Source organism: Globicephala melas, chromosome 21 (assembly GCF_963455315.2).
Source record: "Globicephala melas chromosome 21, mGloMel1.2, whole genome shotgun sequence".
NCBI classification, from domain to species: domain Eukaryota; kingdom Metazoa; phylum Chordata; class Mammalia; order Artiodactyla; family Delphinidae; genus Globicephala; species Globicephala melas.
The window spans coordinates 10927854-10950214 of record NC_083334.1 but is presented as its reverse complement, the minus strand read 5'-3'; the positions used below and the strand labels follow the sequence as shown (position 1 = coordinate 10950214).

Here is a 22361-nt window from a genome sequence, read left to right as displayed (position 1 = left end):
CTCAGTGACGTGTGTGTTTTGTTTTGCTGTTTACTTCTTTGCTCAGTTGTCGATTATTCTGCGTTTTTATTCAATGTATATTTGTCAGGTGTGATTCTAGGTGTTGGGGAAATACAGGATGAGGAGATAGTTGTGCATCTAAAGAAAACCTGAGAAAGTGACAGTTGTAATAACTAGCTACAAATAAACCAGTAGTTGTAACGATGATGATGATGATGAATCCGTTGTTTCATAGAAAGTTGTTCCCACTTATGGTAAAATGTGGCTCGTAAGGTGAAGAGGTAGTTCAGGGTAAGCAGAGAATGGAAGTTGCAGAGAGGGAATCTTTTTATTTATTTATTTATTTTACATTTTAGGGCTTTTCTAAGAGGTAGCTATAGAAACCCTTCACCTCCATCTGCTGGAACCACTTCCCTTCCTCCACAGAAGAGAGACCCCATCAGATGGGCGCATCGCTGCCCTGGTGGTGCCTGTGTTAGCACCTGTGTCAGCCTGCGGTAACACCTGGCACAGAACAGAAGGGCAGTAGATGCTGTTGACTCAGTTGGGGCCACTCACTGTTGAGGCACCAACAGATTCAACAGGGAACTGCGCCCGAAGAATTCCCCACATTTGTCCTCCTGACACTGTTAAAGGCTAGAGAGAAAAGCAGAGAATCTACGTGTAAGTGGACCTTCCAGCAGTCCTTCCAGACCTCACCATCCTCGGCGTTTGGTCTGGGAGGGGCATCGGGTGGGAGAGGTGTAGGATGTGGTTGGATCTTTCTCAGAAATGCTCAGTGACCCTGAGTAAAGTGAAATTTCCATTTGGGTCTTTCTGGGAATGATTAGTTTGGGAGACTTAGGAATACACCTGAGCGCAGTCCATAGAGGCGTAAACTGGATCGACACTGAGGAGGGGACCTCAGCTTTGATACAGACTCCACATTACAGTTTGATTGGATTATGTGTATACGTTGACCTGATATGACTCTTTTAACAGGCCTGCTTATTATTGGTTGTTTTTTTTTTAAATAATTCTTTATTTATTTTATTTTTGGCCGTGTTGGGTCTTTGTTTCTGTGCGAGGGTTTTCTCCAGTTGCAGCAAGCGGGGGCCACTCTTCATCGCGGTGCGCGGGCCTCTCACTATCACAGCCTCTCGTTGCGGAGCACAGGCTCCAGACGCGCAGGCTCAGTAGTTGTGGCTCACGGGCCTAGTTGCTCCGCGGCATGTGGGATCTTCCCAGACCAGGGCCCGAACCTGTGTTGCCTGCATTGGCAGGCAGACTCTCAACCACTGCGCCACCAGGGAACCCATTGTTATTGGTTTTGAATAATGAAATTAGAGTGATTTCAATATTCTCCGTTTTCTCAAATTCTGAAATATTACTTAGGTATTGTGAAGCAAAAATAAGAAAGTTACATAATCAGATTTAAGAAGTAATTAGAATATCATCATTTTTAGGTGAAACATGAGATAAATCGAGTTTGAATTGATATCTCTACAATCAACACTCGTTTTGGGTTTGGGGTTAGAGCCACTCATGTGAGTCAGTATATGGAGATGGTCTATGATATGTGAGGGCGTCAAGCCAGGGGACAGATGTCATCTAGTGGAAAGAAAGGCACATACGTCATATAAATGCCATAACATTTGTAACTTTCTGTTATGATCGTGCCAGAGAAACAGCAAATAATTTCAACTGTGAGAGGAATAATCAGTTGTCCGACGCTGGACATGGGAACAGCATCTGAAACAAATGGTGAGCTGGACCCTAAAATAGGACAAAGACTTAGGAACCATGGTGTTGGGTTTGAAGGGGCTGTAGGACTCCGATCGCGGGCAGCTTTCCGTATCAAGCTGCAGATTTTTTGTATAGCTCTTCAAGGGGGCCCATGAGCTGTAGGTCTGTGAATACCCTAAACTGTGTGCGGAACTTTTGAGAGTGTCTATATATGCTTCGGGGCAAAAGAACATAGAATTTTCATCAGTTTCTCATAGAGGTTTATGACCTTGAAAAGGTGAGAAGAGCTGTGAGTGTGGGGAGCCTGGAAGGGAAGATTCCCGGTCTGTTCATATTTCAATGCTGTGTGTGTCCATCTCCACCTGGGATCTCTGACGAAACCCACTTGACCCCTGGGAACTGACCTTGGTCATGCTCGCTCCTGAATTCCTCCTCAGGGCCAACCCTCGTGACGAGAGAGTGAGTAATATGTCCAAATAGCTGCTGTGAGCGAGTTTTGTTTGGATGGATGTGGTTGGGTCACGTTGGAGACAGGCCTTCACCTGGACCACAGATACTTACCCGCCACCCTGGGTACTGAGTCGCTGGGCATGGGATGGCCTGGGGAGCTCCTGCCTTGAGCAGGGCAGGAGACACCCAGCTGCCGAGTGCTCACTTGGGGAACATAGGCACCTCCATCCCCCAGAGCTTCTAACAAAGAGCGAGCTCCAGGATGCTGACCCGTGGTCCTCTTGCCCGTCTGACCTTGTAAGCTGAATCACAGCTGGTATCACTTCACTGAGTTTACACTCCAGAGGGATGATCAGGCGGTAAGGCCCCTTGGTTCCTGGATGTACGTGTGCACAGTGGGGCAGGAACGTGTCATTGTGTTGGTTGATGTGTCCTGCTGCAGCTCTGTGATGTGCAGAGGTGGCTCCATCTTTTCCAGAAGGCTTCCTAGCTTTCTACAGATCCTTGGAGTTTACTGCATAAAAACATTGGTTTGAATCTGAATTTAATCCAAATTCTCAAGCCAGTATGAATGCTTTAACTCAGAAGCCTGTTTTTAATGAACTGGGATATATACTGCATGTTAAATTAAGATAAACTCGTTGTAGAATTCCCAGTGAGGTAAATGGGATTCTGTTCAAAGAGTGAAGCTAGAATGACATTGATGTATAATTCCAAATGGGGAACTTTAAATGAATTTTCCGGAGTTTAGTACCTTTGTATATAGCTGAGAATTGCTCGGACTGTGGGCAACTGGCTATATACGTATTAATATTCCTTCTGATTTTGAAATCAGTTCAAAACCTGACTCATTCAGTAACCATTTTTCATATATGAAAGTCTTGTCAATTTAAATAATAGCTTTGTGATAAAATCATTTATAAAGCTGTGATGTCTCAGCCTAATAGCACTATGTTTATCACGTCTTAATTTGCATTTGTGAGACTTTTTACGTGGAAAATGCATTTTTAAATTATACTTCAATGTGTCTAAGAGATAAGATTATTCAAAATAGTAACTGTTCTCTCTCCAAATGTCAGTGTGCTGGAATGAACACACACACACACACACACACACACAAATGTGAACATAAGGACAGGTCACATGTATAGAAACATAAAACATAAAATGAGTGTCTTTGGATTCATTTTCTGAGGTAGTTTTTAAAGTTTTGTTGTTTTTGTTGCTTTAGTAGTGGTCCAGCTCAATTAGACCTAAGAATCACATACCTGATGCTCAGGCTAATAACAGGAGGAGAAAAGAAATTCCCTTTGCTCTTAATTTATTGACTTAACAATGCTCCATGTTTCTTTAATTTCTTCATTAGGGAACTTTTATTAAATACTCTTCACGGATCCTTCCCAAAACAGCAGTACTAACTGTCGCAGCCATGACTACGCGCTCCCTACAGGCTGCCTCGTGTTCAGCAACTTACATCTATCAGACTTGCTTCTCTCTGTTTATTCCTTAGTCACCATCAGAAATAGAGCGGTGAGGTTCCCAGCCCAGTCACATATGATCCGTGAGAGCCTGGGTCTGGATTTAGAGCCGTCTGACTACAGCACCGGGGTCTGGCGTCTTCCTGAATGACACAGAAGCATCTCCGTTGCTGTATACATATAATTTGATCATAATATTAAGGATGGGGAAAAACGTCCGTGAAGGTCGTGTGGTCCCCATCCCTGGGTTGCCTTTAGGTAAACGCAGTCTCAGAAAGGCAGAGCGCTAACACTTGCTTATGGAGCAGTAGAACCGAACATGCTGTCTAGCTTCTGGCAGAGAATTTGGAATAAAAAAGGCAAAACACGGTGACAGATTTGTGTCCTGCGTGCCGAGGGAAGGTTCCATAAGTCACGTTTCCTGAAGCGCGGTGGGCCGCAGCGCGGAAGCAAGATGGCGGTGGCTTCACTGTCTCATCAGAAGTTGAATTCCATGTGTCGCTTCTGTGCTTCATCCTCCTGTGACCTCAGTTACGTTCCCTTCTCAGATCTTTACGTAGACACAGCGACACAAAGGTGACGCAAAAGCTCTGCTTATGAGTTTATAAGGAAAGGCTCGAAGTCAATAGCCACCATGCTAGGGCCTCTGGAACTTTGTCCCCAGTCCAAAAAGAGGAAAACACATATAAAATCAATTGAATTGTAAAATAATGATTTGGGGAGACAGTAATAATTAGGACTAAAATAAAGTATGCTTCTCGTCAAAAAATCAGTGTTACCCTTTCCGAAGTGTTCATTAATTTAGGTTTTCCGTATGTAAGTGCTGTTTTTTATTTTTCTAATCATTGTATGTTGTCCTTATTGCAAAGGAGAACCACACAAAATAGAAGGAAGGAAAATGAAAACAGAAGTCATCCATCCTTCCAGGCCGTGTCTGAACCCATGTTGCTTCGGGGGGCATCCTGGGAGGAGGGGTGCTGAGTCCCCCACTCCTGTCCTGTGACCCTTCACCTTGCTGTGCTGTGTGTTATTGACATGGCTTATCCCGTATTTTGCCCTGAAAGTGTGTTCCTTGCTGGAACGCTAGGTGCAGTGTAAGCGCTGGTCTTGAGTTAGGAGCCCTCCCTCACTCCCCCCTCCCTCTTAGCAAGTCTGTTCTGGAGTAAAACAAACCACTAGTACTTAATTTTATGGCCCAGTTTTGTTGGTTTACTTTAACTGTACTGTTGATGACAAACATAAACTAGATTACATTGCTTAATTGATGTATTTTCTATCAGTGAAAATTATTTGTGTGTCTTGGAAGGAGAAAGGAGATGTTATAATTCTCTCATGAAAATGAATATGATTAAGTGTTCATCTTATGGCCTTTCACTTCGTACCAGGGTTTCTGAGGACGTCCTAAACATGGAATAGATATATTTGTTTATTGACTCTAGACCACACGTCGTTCCTTAGGATCCGCATTTTCACTTGCTGTGATGCTATTCCGCAGCATTAGATAGCTTTTAAGTATCACTTTTAGTGGTTACGTATTATTGCATTGTATTGGTCCACTGTGATTTATTGGATTAATCCCCTTTTAATGGAAATTTAAGCTGTTTCTAATCTTTTTACTAATATAAATTATACCTTCATGAATATATTCATAGCTTTATCTGTATGTTCATTCATGATTATTTCCTGAGGGTAAATTCTAGAAATCCTAGAAATACAATTGTTAATTCAAAGTGTGGTTACCTTATTAATGAAGATTCGGAACACAGGAGTGATCTGTCACATACGCTTCCTTCCCATCCTGAAGCCAAGGGCACGTCTGCGCAAGTGCAGATATTCCACCAAACATTCAGAAGCTCTGTTATTTACTATTGTTATTAATTCACAGATACCTAGGCAACCTGTTTTTAACAGGCTCCGTAGCAAGCACGAGCAGGGAGATGCAGGGAGACGTACATATATCAAGAGGTATATAAAATAAGAAGTATATGCTGTGATAGACGTATAGTGTCCAAAAGGGAATGGCCCATTTTGCCAGGAGGAAAGTGGATTATAAAAAATGATCATAATAGGGGTGAGTCTTGAACTTGGTGGAGAAAGGTGTCCAAGTGTGAGCCAGGCAGGTAGGCGGGGTGGGGACCTCCAGGCGGGGCGCAGCTGTGGCAGAGCTCAGGGATGGGGTCGGGCCAGGCTCACTCACCAGGTCACATTACATCAGCAGCTACAGCCTGTTTGCCCCCAACCTTGATGCTCCTCGAATTCACGTGCAGTGTCCTCCGTCTCCCCAGTCTGCTGGGACAAATCCTGTGCAAGGAAAGTTAAATAGACGTGTCCGTGAACAGGAAGACTTGTGATGGAAAACGTCTCTTGAACCTCAGTTAATCTAACACGGTTCTGAACTGGGTGTCGGGAGGGAGGTTGTACAGACAGGAATCGTCAGACTGCTTTCGGGACAAACCAGTGACTGTGCTTAATTGGCCTGAGTCAGCAATAAGTTTTTAACGGTCTCTTCCAATTCCAGCGTTCAGGAGACACGGTCTTTCCGTTTTCCATTGACTCCGATAAACACCACGTTAGATCAGATACAGGAGCCCCGCTCAGGCAGCGCACGTGTGGAGGGAGAAAGGCTGTGTCCTCTCTCTGCCGCCGAAGACCCGGCTAACCCCAGGCAAGCCACGAGTCCCCGGGGTCCTCGGTTTATTTACACGGAAAAGGAAAAGGAAAACCTCTGTACCTTGTGAGATCTCTTCCAGTTCCAACATCTGATGCTGATGAGGTGTGGCCCTTGGCTCCAGGGAGCCTAAGGTGAGACTCCACTCTCCGTGTCGTTTGCTTAATCTTGAATGTGGTCAACACTCGATTATTTTTCTTATTGTTGGCTGAGGGAATAAATGCCGGGAAGAATAAATGAATTCCAGTACAATTAAATCCTTATGCTAACTTAAAAAAAAATTTACTGGGCTTCCCTGGTGGCACAGTGGTTGAGAGTCCGCCTGCCGATGCAGGGGACACGGGTTCGTGCCCCGGTCCGGGAGGATCCCACGTGCCGCGGAGCGGCTGGGCCCGTGAGCCATGGCCGCTGAGCCTGCACGTCCGGAGCCTGTGCTCCGCAATGGGAGAGCCACAGCAGTGAGAGGCCCACGTACCACAAAAAAAAAAAAAAAAAAAATTTACTTGCTCACTGGTGCTGTCAATAACTTGATGGATTAAAGTTCAGGTTTTAATAAAAATGATATAGTTCTTTAAAAAAACTTAATATTTTTAAACGAACGATTATTTCAGGTATGCTGTACAATAAAATGTAAATTTATTATAAAAAAGATATATTTCTCTAGTCAAGCCGCGGGTGTATTAAAGAGATCCCTGTGTATCTGATTGTATTCAGGTTAGAAATGCTGTATCTGTACCCTCTACCTAATCAGCGGTGATACCATCCTATCTTTATATTTTATGCATATTTGGTTATAACCTTTGATAAATGAACTGCGTGATGAAGATCCCTTTGACAATGAGAAGCTTAAAGCCATACAGGTGCTTCACTGTTCATTTGATTAAAACATGAGCCCTGTTCAGTCTTCTCAGAGAAGAAGACATTAGAAGATATTTATGCAGAAGTGTCCTTCACGTTGATAAACCCGTGACTGTTATACAGAAGTGGTTTCTTCCATTTCAGACTGGGAGAAAGAATATGTAGAAAAATAACAGTAATTGGGAGGAAATGAACCTTATTCACCCCATGGAATAGATTTTAACTGCATAAATTTGCAAAATAAGAACAAAACAAGCAACGAAAGCAACAATAGACAAGTGGGACTACATCAAACTAAAAAGCTTCTGCACAGCAGATGAAACCATGAACAAAATGAAAAGGCAGCCTACTGAATGAGAGAAAATATTTGCAAGCCATGTAGCCAATAAGAGTTAATATCCAAATTATAAGGAACTCATACAACTCAATAGCAAAAAAAATCTGAATAAAAATGGGCATAGGAGCTGAATAGACCTTTTTTTCCAAAGAAAACATATAGGTGGCCATTGGGTACATGAAAAGATGCTCAACATCACTAACCATCAGGGAAGGATGTGGAGAAAAGGGAACCCTTGTTCACTGTTTGTGGGAATGTGCAGCTACTATGGAAAACAGCATGGAGGTTCCTCAAAAAAATTAAAAGTAGTACTACCATATGATCCAGAAATTCCACTCCTGGGTATTTATCCAAGGAAAATTAAATCACATCTCAAAGAGATACTTACATCCCCATGTTCATTGCAGCAGTATTCACAAGAGCCAAGATGTGGAGACAATCTCTGTGTCCATCGGTGGAAGAATGAATAAAGAAAACGTGAGATGTGCGCGCACACACGCACGCGCGCACACACGCACACACACAAAGTAGTGCTAATTATATGAGGGGATGGAGGTGCTACCCAAGCTTACTGTAGTAATCACCTCACAGTATATATGTATATCAAATGGTCCTCTTACACATCTTAAACTTACACAACGTTAAAGGTCAATTATATCTCAATAAAGCTGAGAAAAACAAAAAACGGTATTTTTCTGACTGATACTCGTGTGAAATTGCAGGTGAGAGGTGTCACTTGTGTGGTTTGACAGTCATACTGTGGTAATTTTAAACTAGAATTTCCCAGTCTCAAAAGTCCTTCGTAAAAACAACTTTAAAGTCTTGATTATTTTGATATCAGAGTGTGTCAACTCACTGATTTTACTCTCCAGAATGTTCTCCAACTCAACTCCAGTTCAATAAAATTGTACAAACCTCCTGCGGATGGGCCTGCTTTGAGCTTTGGCCCCTGTGTAGACATGTACACATGATGCCTGTCCTAACTGAATTTATCAACAAGTAGGAAAGTTAGACATGTCCAAACCTATGTTTCAAGACAGAAATAAGAGTCCTAATCAACATACAAAGAGTGTGCTTTGGAGGGAAATTGGAATTCTAGGCATATGAGTTTTTTTATTGCCACATAACAGTTACCATAAACTTGGCAGCCGAAAATAATCCACGTTTATTGTGTCACAGTTTCTGTGCGTCAGGGGTCCTGGCTTAGCTGGGTCTCTGGCAAGACTTCGGTCAAGGTGTGTCTAGGGCTGACTTCTCACCTGTCAGGGGGTCCCAGCAGTGCCTTCTCCTAGGCTTACCGAGCTTGCTGGTGGGATTCACCCCTGAGGCTGTAGGATTCACGGCAGCTTCAAAGCCACGATGAAGCCAGGGAACCCAGGATGGAGTCTTCCATCCTGGTGGAACTCACCCCCAAGGGTGGCGTCCCTCGCCTTGGCCACCCTCTGTTGGTGAGGTCCAAGGCACAAGTCCTGCCCTCAAGCGAGGGGAGGCGTGAACACCCCGAAGTGAGGGTCCCTGGGGCCACGTGGAGTCTGTCCACTGCCCCAGGGTGAAGAAGCAACATGAAGAAACTTCTCGTTGAGAGCCCAGAATTGCGTATCTTTGAAGGCCGCTCACTTAGGGGTCTGGTGGTCCTTGAGTTCTCTCCCTGTGACCTGTCTTCTCTCTGACTTTCCTGGGATACTTGGCTTCGGAGGTTACCTCTCATTCAGCTGTTTCTAGCGGGTGGTTTAGCTATCCCTGGGGCTTCCTCTTCAGGGGCCAGGTTTATTGATCAGATCTCAGGCCAGTAGCTAAGGATTTCAAGCAGCCGTGTACTCCACTTACAATCTGTCTACACCCCATCCCTTCCATCTCTTGCCTTGAGATGAATATTTAACTGAGGAAAACAAAGAGGCCAGCCTGAGTCACAGTATGTATTTGTTTATATCCATTTAGTTCACAGACAGGCATTGATTTTCCTTGTGTCAGAAAGACAGCCCCCTCTCTAGGTATTTAGACAGAAAGGGATTTAATGGGAGGAATTAAGAACAGGTAATGGCGTGGGGTTAGAAAAAAGAGGCAGGATTATGGAAAAAGATGAAAAGAAGGTTCATGGGAGCAGTGACACGTGATAGGTATTTTTTGCTTGCTGGGGATGGGGTGGGGCCACGTGGGCTAAGCTGTGAGTCGTGGGTGTGGAGGGCGGAGGGGTCAGGGTGAGTGGGCCACGAGGCTGGAAGGGAGCTCACATCAAGCTCTGTGCCCCCTCGTGTTTGCAGATGTCACCTGTCATGCAGAGTTTCTTAACTGGGGCCCGTGAGGACATCGCCCACCTCTGACACAACAGTCAGAAGTTTTGTGTGCCGTCTTCTGGGGAACAAGTCCACTGCTAAAAGCAGAAGCTGTAAGGGGAACTTGGGTTTGGAGCCTCTGGGTGTGGGCTGGGAATCTCAGCGACAGCTCTGCGCCCTTGGCCAAGAAATGACCTTGCAAGTTTTCTCTGTAAAATTAGGATCATAACAGTTTCCAGCTCAGAGAATGTTGTCAGATTTAAATGAGATTATGTGTGTCAAGTTTTTATCATAATGCCCGCCAAGTAGTAATAATTTAATTTAAAAAATATGCATAGGGCTTCCCTGGTGGCGCAGTGGTTGAGAGTCCGCCTGCCGATGCAGGGGACACGGGTTCGTGCCCCGGTCCGGGAGGATCCCACGTGCCGCGGAGCGGCTGGGCCCGTGAGCCATGGCCGCTGAGCCTGCGCGTCTGGAGCCTGTGCTCCGCAGCGGGAGAGGCCACAACGGTGAGAGGCCCGCGTACCGCAAAAAAAAAAAAAACATAAATATCATGGGTTTTTTAATTAGTCTGTATCCTATAAATGGCTACGCAGTGCTGACGTAGCAACCTCAGAAGGCGCATGCCTGCCAAGGCTTAGGTTTGTGTTTTGAGTCAAGGGTCTCTGTGCCCAAACTGGGGGCCAAGGAAGCTTGCAGGTTAGCTTTTCCTGTCATCATGACCTTGAGGTTTCCCTGCCCTTTAGACACCCCAAATGGCTTCGGGGCTCAAGGCCCCGGTACCTGTTCCCAGTTCCTGCGCCTCCCCTCCCCCTCCCCCCGGGTGCAGGCTGTCACGCGTCCGACCCCAGGCCGCCCGTGGGACCAAGGTCACTGCAGGGCCGAGCCAGCCTCCAGAACAGAAGCACGTTCTAGGCTTGACCAGTGCTGGGCCCGGCATTGTTTTCACCGGGAGCTTTAAATTAGCACGTGGTCAGAGAACAGCGCCAGGTGTTCATCCTGAGATCCAGCCCCCGGGGTCCATCGATCTGACTGGCTAAGGCGGAGCCCCTCCTGCGGCCGCTTCCCCAGGAGTCTGGCTGAGGGAAAGGGTAGCGCAGACGCAAGGGCGAGTCGGTGCCCCTCACCTTGTCTTTGATCCGCTCTGGGAGGAACTTCAGCTCGACAGCAGGAGCGTCTGTGATGAAGCTCATCACTGTGAATTAGTTGACGCAGGGAGCTTGGAGCGTGAGAGCGTGACCCTGTTCCAAACCTGCTGGCCCATGCTTGTGACCCTTGTGTTGCCCTCCAGTGTCCCAGCCTGTTCCTTTTGTTAAGGAAGAAGCAACAGCCTTTGGGAATAACATATTTGTTTTAATTTATTGCGTGCAAGTTATTTTAAAATCAAATATAGTATAACTGATTCACTTTGTTATAAAGCAGAAACTAACACACCATTGTAAAGCAATTATACTCCAATAAAGATGTTAAAAAAAAAATAAATAAAATATGGATATACCTCCCTTTGCTCCACTGAAAAGATGAATTACTTCAGTGGCTGCAAAAGACAGTTTATTTCAGCCCTGATGCTTGGTTCTGCTTTGTTATAATTTCTAGGTTTCTGTTTGTCATTGTTTTTAAACTCCAGAAAATGACAGTGATGATACTGGGAAGACTTTTATGGAATATTCAATTTCCTTTTAGTAAGAATTCTCTTTGCCACCTAACAGGCATCTTGAAAAGGTTCACACACTGTGGACTTCTAATTCTGGGACTCTATCTCTGGAAATAAGGAAACCCTCAGAAAATGCTTTACTATTAGCATGTGTATTGCAATCTTAGTAAAAGCAAACAATTGGAAACCACTGAAGTGGGATAGGAAGGGGGTGGCTGTCACGCCACGTAGCATCTATGCAGTGAAATCATATATATCCTTCCAAGGTGATGCCTTAGAACATTTATAAAAATATGGGAAGTGCCAGAGTGTACGTTTTCAAAGTGGCATCACTAAATAATCCGTAGATGAAGGATAATGATGTAAAAAGTCATCAAAAATGTCAACATGGAACTCTAGCTGCTTGTGTTTTCTCCTTCCTTCTTTTTCATATGTCCCAAATTTTCTAAAATACGTTTGTGGGTTATTTTTTTTTAAAGATTATTTTGATGTGGACCTTGCTACGGACGTGCAGGCTCAGCGGCCATGGCTCACGGGCTCAGCCGCTCCGCGGCACGTGGGATCTTCCCGGACCGGGGCACGAACCCATGTCTCCTACGTCGGCAGGCGGACTCTCAACCGCTGCGCCACCCGGGAAGCCCCTGATGTGGACCATTTCTAAAGTCTTTATTGAATCTGTTACAATAGTGCTTCTGTTTTATGTTCTGTTTTTTTGGCCGCAAGGCATGTGGAATCTTAGCTTTATGACCAGGGATCGAACCGGTACCCCTGCATTGGGAGGAGAAGTCTTAACCACTGGACTGCCAGCGAAGTCCCAGTTTGTGGCTTATCAGTGGGAAAACTTGTTTAAAAATTACTATCGCCCAGTCCCTAGACCAGCAGGGAAGTCATACTACACGCATTCTGAACTACAGGACTTTTTCATTCGAGTAGCTAAGTGCCCTGATTTCTAGAACAAATGCTAGTGGCCACATAAGCAGTTCTCCAGGGGCTTGTATTTTTCAGTAGAGATTTTCTAAATTGCTTCAAAGAGACCCATTAAAATGATCCTATCACATCATTGAGGCCCCGCATGAGAAGAAGATGCAAGAGAATGCAGGCTTACCCATCTCGGTACCGTTTCCAACATCAAGTCAAAGAAATAAGGGTGCGCTCCAGGAAAAAATGATGGTCCGGATACGAAGGGAGACCTGCCAGCTTGCCCCCTTCAGGGTCGGCCCGTTTCTCTCGATTTCTTTAATTGCTCTTCTGTTCGCCCCAAAACCTTGTTCCCTACCCCGCTGTGTTCTTGACCTTCCAGGCTTCTACTCATCTCTTCTTGCCTTCCCCTCTCTCTGCACCAAATTCCCAGGGCTCAGTGATCTGAAAGTTGCCTTATTTACTTTGCTTTTGGTGTTCTGCCGAAATTGAGCAGAGTTACGTAGAGTACAAACTCCACTAGATAAGGCAGTTTCCACATAAAATTTGATGATGAGAACTTACATTTGCGTCACAGATTTCATTGATCACCTTCTTCACAGTTTCCGTGGTGGAATAAGAATATAAGCAGATGAAAAAACTATTTTTAGTTAAAACATCTTCACATCTACCATATGAATGGTTGGTCCCAGTATTCATTGTCGGAAAAACGGTTGATGCATTTCTTTTTTAAAAAATGCCTTGTGATTCATTTTTCTCGGTAAGCTCAGTCACATTTCAAAAAAGACACTAACAAGTGAACGTAATGTTGTGCATTTAGATTAGCTTTAGAAGATATTTTGAAAAGATGCTTATAAATAGAGGTTGCCCAAGAGATGATATAAGATGTGCTTCAGCGTTGCATAAATATTTGGTGTCGTGGTATTGTAGGATAATAACAGGCTACCGTCCAGCTACGCAGACAATGAGATACATCTTTTTGAGGAAAGAATTCCGCTGATTCATATAAAAAGTATGGCTTTTTTAAGCCAAGAAAAATAGCTTGTAAACAGGGAAATGTTTATGGCATGTGAGGCACCATAAATATGCCTTAAATAGTTCCATTTTGGGCTTGTCCACTTACATTTTTCTTTTAGATCAACAAATACAATATGCAGAAATCAACATGAAAAGAGGTTTCAGGAAGGGTCTCCGGGGCCAACAGGAGCCACATCGGTTCTCTGCCAGCTGAGAGCTGGGCTCTTAGCTTTAGTTTTCTCGGTGTAGAGAGTGAAGAAAACAGCGTATATTCAGAACCTGGAGCTGTGATTAGAACAATGCAGGGCCTCGAATGAGCATCGGCTCTGTGGCTTCCACAGCCACACCCCCTTGTGCCTTTCCGGGGATGAAGTCCTCGTGTGTTTCAGCCTCTTATCCTGGTCACGACGGGCCACGTGCAGCTCCTTCAGTCCCAGGAGAATCTCGCCGTGTTCCAGGGGCGTGAACAGGAGAGACTGGAATTTTAATGCATATCGATCTTCAGAGTGTGTCCTCCGTGCACTGTACTGGACCCCTCCCCACGTGTCTGTGAATTCACCCCATCTTCGCGGTGGAATTAGAGCGCTTTAGACAACGTGGGGAAAGTGCCTTGATTTGCACAAATGTATTCGAGAAGAAAGCCAGTCTCCTGGGTAATGAGAATGGTAAACACTCTAGATTGGGGGCTTATCTATAAATTAACCCACAGCAAGTTATGCTAGACTGTTACCAGCCTCAGTAAGCTACTTGTAGAAAGAAAAGAGCCAGGTGTGTAATGTGCAGGCATCTCCCATCCCTGGGTGTGTTTGGGCTGTGTCTGGGTTCAGTGTGTGCACAGGTGTGTGTGTGCCTGTGACTGTTAATTTAGGAAGAGGAAAATACCGCAAAGGTGTTCACTGTGCCTTAGCTCGCAAGTGAATCTGGTTGCTGGTTGGCTTCCTTTGCAGAAAATCATGTAAGATTTCCAGCCTGAAGCTCGGGACTTAGAAAATTGCAGCCATCTAGGTATCAGAGTTGCTGAATGTAAGAAAATCTGAGAACAAAATCCCTTTGGATCTTTTCTCTCCTTGACTATGATATTCAGAGCTGCTCTGGCTTCTGTCTGATACAAGAAATGCAAATGCACTTGCTGGGTGGGGGAGCCTGAAACGAGATGCTGGACCACTCCCAGCCTGAAGGAAACTCATTTCTGGGTTTAAGTGTGTTTATGACTTAGGAACTACTGTGAGGACCTGAGTTTGTTGGGAAGCATTTAGAGCCTGGATCAGGTAAGCAGAGCGGTCAGTTTGTTATAGAATTGCTAATAAATGGAAGCATCTACTTTTTTTTAAATGAATTGGAGGAAGTAAAAATCAGTGTATTATGACATGTAGAAGTCACACTTAACAAATGATGAGTTTTGCTTTGGGACTCAGAGTTGCCATTTTAATTCTGCCATTGGCTCTTAGTGGTTCTGTTGGCAAGGTTACCCTCTGGATCCTGTAAGCCCTTCTGCACACTGGGTGTCTTGAATATAATTTTTTGTGGAGCTGTCAGAGTTTATTCTGTGGACTAAGCCAGGGTGCACCCAGCATCAACTGTGTCATGTCACCCAGTTCCTGGTGCGCTCCTGGGGTACTTGCTTCTGTGGGGCTTGCCTAGACTGGGCTTTGCAGAGTTTCTCCCGCTGCCTTCAAGATAGACTTCCCCATCTCTGTCAGGCAGCATCTGGACAAAAGTACCCCCTGAGCTAACGTTTCACAAGATCAAGCAACCCCACATGGTGTGGACGTGCTGATGAATGCAGGACACGCTGGCGTCTTGCAGGCGTACCCCTGCTGCACGCCGCCTAAAGGGTAACGGGGAGAACCTCCTCAGATTAAGTAGCAAATGTAGTGTGAAAGACTCTCTCCTGAGTTGCGTAAGACCGTCTTATGTGGTTTTACTCAATATTTCTTGACCATATATGATACTCAAGGTGGATCTGGGGAGAGAGAGGGTGTGATGTCATACAAGGAATTGAGCCAGAATGGGCTGGGTTGGGAGTAGCCAGTTGGAAACAGCTCCACAAGCCAAGCATCCACTCGCCAGCTTCTAGGGTCCAGATCATAATATTTCAGCGACATAGTTAGTGATAGGGCTTGAGTCCTGCCAGGGATACAGGTGTTGGGGATGCATGGGAGACGCAGAGCTTGTTATGGAACTTGAGGAGTCACACGTCTTCCTGGAGTGGATTAATTAGCCCAAGTTGAGTGAAATGCAGACCTGGAGATAAGAAACCTGGAGGAAGTAGGGAGGAGGGTGTCCACTGAGCCCCTGTGTGCTCTGAGCACGCATCCAGTTTCACTTAGTTATCATTTCATCCTTTAAGACACGTCTCACGGCCCAGAACGTGGTCTGTTGTGGTCAGTGCCCCATATGGCCTTGAGAAGAAGGTGTGTTCTGCTCTGATAGGGGGGTCGTCTACAGATGTCAGTGAGACCCCATTGGCTGGTGGTGGTGTTGAGCGCATCTCTGTCCTGCCGTGTCTGCTGTCGATTCTCTGTCTGCTCTCTCTGTCCATTACTGATTGAGGTGTTGACGTCTCCAGCTATGATAGTGGATGCGTCTTTTTCCTCTGCCATTGTATCCATTTTGCCTCGCATAGTTTGGCAGAGCTCTGTGGTTAGGTGCGTACGTGTTGAGAATTGTCACATCTTCTTGGAGGACTACGCGATGACCGTCTTTATGCCTGATGTGTTTCCTTGATTTGAAGTCCGCTCTGCCTGAAGTGAACAGGGCTACTCCTGCTTCGCTCAGATTAGTGATAACGTGGTATATTTGTCTCCATCCATTTGCTTTTAATCTACATGTGTCTTTATATTTAAAGTAGGTTTCTGGTAGACAACATTTTTTTTTTGATTCACTCTGACAATCTCTGTCTTTTAATCGGTGCATTTAGACCATTGGCATTCAAAGTGATTACTGATATAGTTGGATTCATATTACCATATTTGTTACCATTTTCTATTTTTTGCCCTTGTTCTTTTTCCTCTTTTTGTCTTCTTTAAAACTCACTTAAAAACACACCCACTAATTAAATATTATTATCCCCATTTCGTAGACGTGGAAAGTGAGACTCAGAAGCACTTAATATCCTGCCTCAGTTTATGCATTTAGTCACTAGTGACAACGGGATGGAAACTTAGAAATGTCTGGCTAGTGAATCTCTGCTCCCTCCATCCCACAAAACTGCTTCCCATATCTTCGTCTCGTTTAAAAGTTTTCAACTCCTATTCGAGGCTCCACACCATTTATAATTGGTTAAAGTTTAGTTATTATGAGAGAAGAGGCACCCTGCTGTTGGCATTTGGAAACAGGCACTTGTGTGGGAGGAAAAGAGACACAGGCTCAGAGACAGGAAGTCAGACACCTCTCGGGTAGGATGCCTTTTCCTACGTTCTTTTCTGTGCTTGAGCAGATATGTATAAATTTTACATTCAAGGATATACATGGTTTGAACATTATAGCACTGTGTGAAGACTCATCCAGCCCTCCGAGATGCTCAGGCTGGATGGCTTGGGGTCGTCCACACAGGCAAAATTGCGCGAGGTGAGGTTTCAAAGAAATGGCATTCCTTTTTTATCGTGGTAAAATGTACAAAACATAAAATTTGCCGTTGAACCATTTTTTAGTGTACAATTCACAGTGTTTTCCAGCCATCAGCACAGAAAGAACCGTCATCCCCTCTGACAAAGGTAACCAGGAAGGACAGCGGGAACAGGTGACAGTAGCAAGCCCCCTGACATCCTGCGGACACGTCAACAAGCTATAAACCACCCAGGGAGGGGTCTCACCCGGTGGGGGAGGGGCTCCCCTTCGCCAGAAGCTGTGCACTCCCCCAATTTTGCTTGGGCAGCAGGCAGCGTGCCTCGTCGCTTTGAGTTCTTGAGGGAGGTGATAGCTCTGTCCTTTTTCTATTTAGTCTCTGTCCTTTTCTGTGTTTATGTTGACAGCTTTTGTACGTATGTGGTATAATTTTATTTTCAGTATCCCCCACAATACTTTGGAAAGTAGACGACCAGAAAAGATGACAAGTAACCTGTTATCCACTATATGGGCGGCCGTTGTTTGGACACTTAATAGACTGAGAGATGCCACAGAAATACGAGCCCAGCTTTGGCTCCAAAGGAGTGAACTATTTGGAGTTTGTCAAGTACATGCTTCTGTCCCAAGCTTCTGTTTTTCACTCTCTTTGTGTCATCCCTTTTCTTGCAAAGCCTCCCCCAGCCTCCTTTGTTTCCCTCCTACTCACCCGTGTTTCCAGGTCACTTGTCACCCACCCCCACCCCCCCCCCCCCGATTAACAATGTCCCATCCCGCCTAGGGTATCGCGTATGAGAGCGTTTGTCCCGCACGGTGTGATCCTTGCTTTTCCGTCTTCCCCTCCAGGCAGGGACCGTGCTTGTTTATCGTGCCCTTTTCCAGCAATTGGTGGACGTGGGTGCTCAGTATGTGATTTTGTGCCAGACAGGCTGGAGCCGGGGCTGAACTGAGGAGTCGGCTTTATCCACATCGCGGGAGGGAAGGGGGCCCATGTGGGCAGAATCCCCATTTTCAATCCACCTCTCTCCCTCCCTCTTTCTTTGGCTCTGTGTCTGTGTCTCCACATCTTTCTCCATCTCTGCCTCTCTTGGTCTCTCTCTGTCTTTCTCTCTGTTACACATGCACACCCCCTCTGCCCCTCCTCCTGGTACAGGGAAGGACCACACACCCCCACCCCGTGTGTAACAGGGGCAGCGCTGTCTCAGGACACATCCGCCCTCCGTTTTCCTCCCATGCTCCCCTGTCTTCTGCACTCATGCAGTTTATTTCCGTGGGCTTAATGGCACAGGAAATTTTCTCATTATCTTCCTTTGGGTCTGGAATTTTTCCTGAAATAATCTGTGTATTTCTCCATTTCATTCTGGGCTGAAATTTACTTGTCAGAGCCTCAGCCGCTCATCTCCAATTTGAACGGAAACATTTCCTCCTGCCTGTTGCCTCTAGAGTCTCTCGGGAGCCAGAGACCAGGACGCGTCCCTGCCCCCGCCCCCGTTATTACAAACAATCAGGAACACTGTGGAACAGGGAAGATTTGAATCTCAGAGTCTCTTTCTCCAGTTCTTAGCAACTTTCTTTTTATTAGATGTTGCTAGTGTTTCTATTTGGTGCTACTGTTAATCAGCCTATTTTAATAGTTTATTTTCTTCAGAAGCAGGTACTCGGAGGACCTACATCAGGTTGATTTTGATGCAAAACAAATACCACGATTGAGGGCATGTGGCACCATATTGGAAGGAAAGGTCGTGCCCTTTTCTTAGGGCTTCGGATCCCACCCGGGAGGGCAGCTCTGCTAATCCCAGTGCTGCCCTGCTTGGGGGGGGGGTGTAATTTGCTCATTCATCGTTGCTTCCTGCATCCAAACAGAACAACGGTGAGCCGTCACTCATCTCCCAGCTCAAGGCTCTCACCTCCTGCCTTCCAGGGTAGCTGGTGTGGTTTAAAGCTCTTTTGCAAGAGCTGGGTTTTCTGATCTCGGCTTAGTGAATGTTGTCTTCTTATGGCAGAAAATATCACTTTTCCATCAGAATAGGATATCATGGATCTCCATGTTGTGTGACAGAGACTAGTGATGTCGTCACGTGTCTGCTTTGTGGGAACCCTTCTCCCATTTTTCTCAGGAGTCACTGAGACCGTGTGTTAAAGAAATTCTCACACATCCATCATAACCTTCAGGGTGGTTGGTGAGGAAGGCACGGTCTCCCCGGTGTTCTGTGCGTCCCTACAGCAAGGACTGTGTTGTCCGTTCAGTGTCCCAGGCCAAGAATGAGTCCTGGAACAGAGAAGCCACCGGATCAATGTTGAGTTGCATTTTTTAAATTAAGAGAGTCAACCAGCCACTTACATTCATCACCGAATGTTTAAAACAAAAAGCCGCCCCCCTGAAGCAGCTCCGCGTGTGTGTTGATGTCGGCACCGAGGTGACCTTGGGAGTCTGGGGGGAGGGAGCAGGGCCTGGTCAGCCAGGCTCCCAGTTACCCACGAGCAGACAGCCCCAGCCCAGGCACAGGGAGGGTCTCCCGGCCCCCGCGGCCTCGTGGGGCTTCGTGGGCAGCTTCCTCGGGCCTCCGGATGGGAGGGAAGCGAAGGCCACTTCAGGCAGGAGGTGGCCTACATCGCTCTGTCCGTCGCTGGTCTCAGGGGTTTGGCCCCGGTGGGAGGAGAGATGCTGGGGTGAAACCTCTGCTGGGCGTCTCGCCAGCACTGCGTGCACAGGGGTAATGGGTGCAGATCCCTGGGGCCTGCGCCACCGTCTGCCCCTCTCCCAACACTTGGAACACCCCCCAGGGGCTCAGCTCAGGGACCCACCTCCAGGGGCACGTCCAACTCCAGGCTATGTGGACGTCTTCAAAGGTCTGCCTCTCTGAGGCGCCTTATTTGTACCAATCGATTTTCCAGAAAAGATTTCAGTGCGAAAAGTCTTGCCATATTTTGTTCTGGTGAGCTGTAGAATACCTACTTTCTTCCCCGTTACTGTAAATGCTGGAAGAAGATGTTGCATTTAATTGATTAATACATGAGATAAGAGTTTATTACTGGGCGTATTCTGGTTTACACCCAGAATGACGCTCTGCCCGCCCTTGAGGAGTGTAGTGCAGACCACGGATGGCGTGCTTTGCCCATCTTACCTTTAAAGGTGTTTAAAAAGTGGCCTTTGTGCACACGTATATGTGCATGTGTTAGTACCAAGAGGTAGATATACAGAATGCACCTACATATGTAGAATACACACACAAAACACACGTACACATGTACAGTGTACATATCTGTGTGTGCGTGTGTGTGTGTGTATATATATATATATATATATATATATATACACACACATCCTTAAGGAGTGGACTGTCTTTGTAAAGGCACGATTCGTTGACAATGTCAAGGAGAGCCCTCCTGGCAGCTCCCCACCTCGCACTGGCCCAGGCATCGATCTGGCAGCAGGTGATTCGGCGGAGGAGCTGCCCTGGAACATCCGTGCGGAGAGGGAGAGAGAGGTACCGCGTTGCTTAAAGCAAAATTCATCCTTTGCGCACCTTCCCCAACACGTGCCTGGGGATTTGAATCATTTCAGAGTCTGTAATTAGCACACATCACAGCACGCCTGTGTCTGGAGGAGAAACCCCACTGCAGTGTTGCTGGTGGACAGGGACACGCCTCTGAAGGTCACTGGCGAGCTGATGGAATCCTGAACACATCTGTCCACAGCCCTCTCTGTGTCCCCTGTCATCCCAGTGGTTTTCACCCTTTCCCTTGGGCACTGGTTTTCCAGGGATTCTCTGTGGCCTGGAGCCCACGTGGCCTCTGGGCTGTGCCTTCCACCTGCCGCTGGGTGGGCTGGGACCCTCCGTAGCTGGGAGCTTAAGGATGAACCTGCATGAAATCTGACACTTCCTTGAATATGTCTTATCCTGTGGTCCTGGGCTACCTTCAGTTCTTTCCCAGAACCTCAAGTATAACTTTTTTTTTTTTAATTTATTTTTGGCTGCGACGGGTCTTAGCTGCGGCACGGGGCATCTTTGTTGAGGCAGGCAGGATCTTCTTTGTGGTGCCCGGGCTTCTCTCTAGCTGTGGCGTGCGGGTTTTCCCTTCTCTAGTTGTGGCGCACAGGCTCCAGGACGCGTGGGCTCTGTAGTTTGCGGCACGTGAGCTCAGTAGTTGTGGCGCAAGGGCTCAGTTGTCCCACAGCATGTGGGATCTTAGTTCCCCGACCAGGGATTGAACCCGCCTCCCCTGCATTGCAAGGCGGATTCTTTACCACTGGACCACCAGGGAAGTCTCAATTATAACTTTATAAATAAATTCCAGTGTGTGCTTGAAAGAGATGTGCAGGGTGCCTTTAATCTCACATGGAATTCTGGTTGCATTGGCTTCCTAACTTCCAAAAAATGTTCTTAACGATTGTCAAGATCAAAGGCAGGTGTTATCATTCGGGGCTGCTCGGCCCTCCGTGTATACGTACGTCTTTAGGAAGGAGAGCAACAGAACGTGGGCTAATGTGCGTTGCGGCCTCTCTGGCAGAGCACGCCTTTTATTAAATTCTTTTTGAGATTCTACATGAATAAACATGTGCCTGGAGCAGCATAAAAGCTGGTTTCATAATCTATGTGAAGTCTTACTGAATTTTGAATTTTGACAAGTCCTGTGAACAAAGAACACAGCCTTTTCACTCTCCGCTTTAAAAAGTAAGCACTTAGGGCTTCCCTGGTGGCGCAGTGGTCGAGAGTCCACCTGCCGATGCAGGGGACGCGGGTTCGTGCCCCGGTCCAGGAAGATCCCACGTGCCGCGGAGCGGCTGGGCCCGTGAGCCATGGCCGCTGAGCCTGCACGTCCGGAGCCTGTGCTCCGCAACGGGAGAGGCCACAGCAGCGAGAGGCCCAAGTACCGCAAAAAAAAAAAAAAAAAGTAAGCACTTAAAGAGTCTAAAACCCTTGGACTCATTCCAAGGATCTGGTGCAGTGGTTTCAGTGAACCTTACGCTGCTCCAGTGGGACAGTGTGGTGGGTGCAAAGGGCAAGGAGGGGCGGTCCCTGCACTCCACTCTGGACAGTACAGCTCACAGGGTACGCAGCGGGGCGGGGCTCCCGGAGGCTCGGTTCAGAGCCTGGACTTCCTGCTGCCTCTAGGGCACTGGGGGCCCTTTCACCCGATGCCGGGGTTTAGTTCTCTGTGTAATGAGACGACGTGACCTGGACGGTTGGGGTGAGGATGAAATGAGGGGAAGTGTGTGAAACCTCTTATTGTGCTGACACAGGGCACGTACTCTGCAAATCTTGTCCCTCTCCTCTCTTTGCTGCACGGTTTCCACGAAGTTGAGAAGAAAGATGGTCGCTGGCAATCCACTATGAAAGAGTCCACGCAGTTATAAGGGCTGAGAGGTTCAAATAATGAGGAACGCATACGTATCTAGAGAAAGATACGTATTTAT

General features: G+C 46.5%; 1 protein-coding gene and 1 long non-coding RNA gene across 7 annotated transcripts in view; one reads left to right on the top strand and one right to left on the bottom strand.

The window, feature by feature from the left end:
* The window catches only part of DLGAP2 (DLG associated protein 2), a 717919-nt gene that overhangs the window by 406439 nt on the left and 289119 nt on the right, over nucleotides 1-22361 (top strand). The gene's annotated exons all lie outside the window — the stretch shown is intronic.
* LOC132594406 (uncharacterized) lies at nucleotides 5582-7956 on the bottom strand. Its single transcript, XR_009560577.1, has 3 exons — nucleotides 7905-7956; nucleotides 6385-6529; nucleotides 5582-5954 (listed from the first exon to the last, which is right to left on the bottom strand). It is a non-coding gene; the product is annotated as an uncharacterized lncRNA (long non-coding RNA).